Source organism: Salmo trutta, chromosome 3 (genome assembly GCF_901001165.1).
Source record: "Salmo trutta chromosome 3, fSalTru1.1, whole genome shotgun sequence".
In the NCBI taxonomy this organism is placed as follows: Eukaryota; Metazoa; Chordata; class Actinopteri; order Salmoniformes; family Salmonidae; genus Salmo; species Salmo trutta.
In genome coordinates, this window is record NC_042959.1 from 37127094 (window position 1) to 37132395 (window position 5302).

Consider the following 5302-nt stretch of genomic DNA (forward strand, 5'->3'; position numbering starts at 1 on the left):
CATTCCGTCATTGCATTGGCAATATAATGACAAGTTGGCATGACTGGCGTGTAGTCTACATACATCCTCTTTGGGCCTTTCTGTGCTGCAGTCAGGTTGGCCTATGTGTGGAGGAAGAGAATGAGGCTCTTTTGGCAGTGAGCCACTGAACGTTGGATGAGAAACATTTTGTTCTTTCAAAAGAAGCAGAAATCCACACCTTTCTAGAGTTCCTGTCAGGTCTCACCTGGCTCTTGTCTGGCACCTGGCTCTTGTCTTCACTGTTCTACATTGCTTCACCACCATGGCATTCTCTGGGAAGTACGAGCTCGAAAGTCAGGAAAACTATGAGTTTCTAGAGGCAATTGGTAAGTCAAAACACTCAACAATATTTTGAATTAGGGTATTGCACAGAACATTGTTGTTAACCTCAAAATCTCATCAATACTTACCGACTAACCCTACCCCTAAACATAACCCTACCCTACCTTAGCTCAACCTAACCCTAGATAGGCAGGCAGATAGACAGACAGAGACAGACAGATAGATACAGTAGATAGATAGATATTATTGATAAATTATAACCCTACCATTCTGTACTCTTCCCATAGGTTTTGACAATGCCAAGACAGACATCAAGGTGATAACAGAGGTGCTTCAGGAGGGGGATGATTTCACCTGGTCTCAGGTGATCCCAAACTGGACCTGGACTAACGAATTCACCATCGAAAAGTAATGTGAGTTAGAGACCATGAGACACTCCAAATTCACAGTGAGGGAATTTATGAACGAGTGAATGATTGAATATGCTTATTAAAATCATTGAATATCAGCTAAAGTATTCTAGAAGTTGTCATTCAAAGATCTGAACTTTTTTTGTCCTTCTTAGACCACCTTCACCATGGAAGGTGGCAAGATTGCTATTTCGTTCCCCCAGTACCGTTTTACTGCTGAGATCAGTTGGGAGAAGCTTATCATGGTAAGAGCAAGTGACCGAGATAGAGAGAAAGAAAGAGGAGAATGACTAAGATAGTAAGAGATTAAATGAAAGAGAGATATATATATATATACACACACTGCTCAAAAAAATAAAGGGAACACTTAAACAACACATCCTAGATCTGAATGAAATAAATAATCTTATTAAATACTTTTTTCTTTACATAGTTGAATGTGCTGACAACAAAAACACACAAAAATAATCAATGGAAATCCAATTTATCAACCCATGGAGGTCTGGATTTGGAGTCACACTCAAAATTAAAGTGGAAAACCACACTACAGGCTGATCCAACTTTGATGTAATGTCCTTAAAACAAGTCAAAATGAGGCTCAGTAGTGTGTGTGGCCTCCACGTGCCTGTATGACCTCCCTACAACGCCTGGGCATGCTCCTGATGAGGTGACGGATGGTCTCCTGAGGGATCTCCTCCCAGACCTGGACTAAAGCATCCGCCAACTCCTGGACAGTCTGTGGTGCAACGTGGCGTTGGTGGATGGAGCGAGACATGATGTCCCAGATGTGCTCAATTGGATTCAGGTCTGGGGAACGGGCGGGCCAGTCCATAGCATCAATGCCTTCCTCTTGCAGGAACTGCTGACACACTCCAGCCACATGAGGTCTAGCATTGTCTTCCATTAGGAGGAACCTAGGGCCAACTGCACCAGCATATGGTCTCACAAGGGGTCTGAGCATCTCATCTCGGTACCTAATGGCAGTCAGGCTACCTCTGGCGAGCACATGGAGGGCTGTGCGGCCCCCCAAAGAAATGCCACCCCACACCATGACTGATCCACCGCTAAACCGGTCATGCTGGAGGATGTTGCAGGAAGCAGAACGTTCTCCACGGCGTCTCCAGACTCTGTCACGTCTGTCACGTGCTCAGTGTGAACCTGCTTTCATCTGTGAAGAGCACAGGGCGCCAGTGGCGAATTTGCCAATCTTGGTGTTCTCTGGCAAATGCCAAAAGTCCTGCACGGTGTTGGGCTGTAAGCACAACCCGCACCTGTGGACGTCGGGCCCTCATACCACCCTCATGGAGTCTGTTTCTGACCGTTTGAGCAGACACATGCACATTTGTGGGCTGCTGGAGGTCATTTTGCAGGGCTCTGGCAGTGCTCCTCCTGCTCCCCCATGCACAAAGGCGGAGGTAGCGGTCCTGCTGCTGGGTTGTTGCCCTCCTACGGCCTCCTCCACGTCTCCTGATGTACTGGCCTGTCTCCTGGTAGCGCCTCCATGCTCTGGACACTACGCTGACAGACACAGCAAACCTTCTTGCCACAGCTCGCATAGATGTGCCATCCTGGATGAGCTGCACTACCTGAGCCACTTGTGTGGGTTGTAGACTCCGTCTCATGCTACCACTAGAGTGAAAGCACTGCAAGCATTCAAAAGTGACCAAAACATCAGCCAGGAAGCATAGGAACTGAGAAGTGGTCTGTGGTCCCCACCTGCAGAACCACTCCTTTATTGGGGGTGTCTTGCTAATTGCCTATAATTTCCACCTGTTGTCTATTCCATTTGCACAACAGCATGTGGAATGTATTGTCAATCAGTGTTGCTTCCTAAGTGGACAGTTTGATTTCACAGAAGTGTGATTGACTTGGAGTTACATTGTGTTGTTTAAGTGTTCCCTTTATTTTTTTGAGCAGTGTGTATATAGTGAAGCTGTGTCCGAATACCCATATTCCATTCTAAATAGTAGGCTTTTTGGGTATGCGATAATATAAAGTTTTATAGTATTTTTGCGATCCTGGCTATATGAGTGATGTTTCTATTCCCACCAAGTAGGTGTTTGCCTTTCACGCCAGTGACCAGGGTTCGCTTCCCTTCCCCGCCGTTTGCTACATTGGTGTCAGAAGTGGGATGGTGCCCGTAAGCCCATCGGAGAGGCATGTACAGACCAGGAACTCGGTATTGAGGGACACACTCCCTCTAATGAAGGGGGTAATGTAACGACCTTAACTCAACATCTAGAGACCCCTTCAAAAGATTTGGATCTTTTGGCGTAATGGTTAAAGCTAGAATCCTTATAAATTCATTATATACTACCGGTCAGAAGTTTTATAACACCTTCTCATTCAAGGGTTTTTCTTTATTTTTACTATTTTCTACATTGTAGAATAATAGTGAAGACAACACCATGAAATAACACATATGTAGTAATCAAAAAAGTGTTAAATAAAGCAAAATATATTTTACATTTGAGATTTTTCAAATAGCCACCCTTTCCCTTGATGACAGCTTTGCACACTCTTGGCATTTTCTCAACCAGCTTCACCTGGAATGCTTTTCCAACAGTCTTGAAGGAGTTCCCACATATGATGAGCACTTGTTGGCTGCTTTTCCTTCATTCTGCGGTCTGACTCATCCCAAACCATCTCAATTTGGTTGAGGTCGGGGGATTGTCGAGTCCAGGTCATCTGATGCAGCACTCCATCACTCTCCTTCTTGGTAAAATAGCCCTTACACAGCCTGGAGGTGTGTTGGGTCATTGTCCTGTTGAAAAACAAATGAAAGTCCCGCTAAGCCCAAACCAGATGGGATGGTGTATTTCTGCAGAATGCTGTGGTCGCGATGATGGTTAAGTGTGCCTTGAATTCTAAATACATTACAGACAGTGTCACCAGCAAGGACCCCCACACCATAACACCTCCTCCTCAATGCTTTACGGTGGAAAATACACATGCAGAGATCATCCGTTCACCCACACCACGTTTAACAAAGACACAGTGGTTGGAACCAAAAATCTCACATTTGGACTCCAGACCAAAGGACAAATTTCCACCGGTCTAATGTCCATTGCTCAAGTTTCTTGGCCCAAGCAAGTCTCTTCTTCTTATTGGTGTCCTTTAGTAGTGGTTTCTTGGCAGGAAATCAACCTTGAAAGCCTGATTAACACAGTCTCCTCTGAACAGTTGATGTTGAGATGGGTCTGTTACTTGAACTCTTTGAAGCATTTATTTGGGCTGCAATTTCTGAGGCTGGTAACACTAATGAACTTATCCTCTGTAGCAGAGGTAACTCTGGGTGTTCCTTTCCTGTGGTGGTCCTCATGAGAGCCAATTTCATCAGTTCAGCCAGTTCTTGAAATGTTCCGTATTGACTGACCTTAATGTCTTAAAGTAATGAAGGACTGTCGTTTCTCTTTGCTTATTTGAGCTGTTCTTGCCATAATATTGACTTGGTCTTTTACCAAATAGGGCTATCTTCTGTATACCACCCATACCTTTCCCAACACATATTATTGGCTCAAACGCATTAAAATTCCACAAATTCCACTGTACATTATTTCCACAAATTAACTTTTAAGAAGGAACGCCTGTTAATTGAAATGCATTCCAGGTGAAGTTGGTTAAGGGAATGCCAAGAGTGTGCAAAGCTGTCATCAAGGCAAAGTGTGGCTATTTGAAGAATCTCAAACATAAAATATATTTTGATTTGTTTAACACTTTTTGGTTACTATATGATTCCATATGTGTTATTTAATTGTTTTGATGTCTTCACTATTATTCGACAATGTAGAAAATAGTAAAAATAAAGAAAAACCCTTGAATGAGTAGGTGTTCTAAAACTTTGGACCGGTAGTGTATATACCTTATGAAGGCCTCAAGAGCATAGATCAACTGTTCAGACCGCAAAATATAAGCTTGTTTTACTCCAACATTTGTAAACCATGTAAATGTAAACAAAGACTATATAGCCTCAAAACATTGTTAAAACTATAATTTCAATATCATGGATGGTTAGTCCTTCCATCCATGTCTCTGTCTATGAATTTGAGAGTGGTTAAACTTCTCCCATCCAGGGACGGACTGGGAGTAAAAAACGGCCCTGGACTTTGATCCAGATCGACCCACCAGAACCGGCCCCCGAATACTCCACCACGGCCGCCCTGCTAATGCACGCACGTACACACACGACCAGCCCTTAATACAGCCACCTAGCTGCATCACAACCATTGATCACTATTGCAGTACTACTTTAAAAAGGCAGCAGAACACACACACAAACACTGCACATTGTTATAAAACTTCTACAGAACACACACCTCACATCATGTGAAGCCTAGAGTGAAAATGAGATTCAAAAATATCCACAATACTCATTGAGACATAGAACTGTCTTACTGCTGCTCAGGGTCAGTTGGCTGGCTTAGTGTCATGGGAGTACACCTTCTAAGAAACAATGGTTGAACACCTCTCCAAACATATAATGTTGCCTGTAAGAGAGCAGCACAAGCCATCATGAGTCATGATTAATCTACATCACCTGAAGCCTAGAGTAAAAAAGAGATGCTATAATATCCACAATACTCACTGAA

General features: G+C 43.5%; 1 pseudogene; it reads left to right on the forward strand.

Annotated features, from left to right (window-relative positions):
- Positions 1-283: 283 nt before the first annotated feature.
- LOC115165303 (gastrotropin-like) lies at positions 284-4912 on the forward strand (annotated as a pseudogene).
- Positions 4913-5302: the final 390 nt, after the last annotated feature.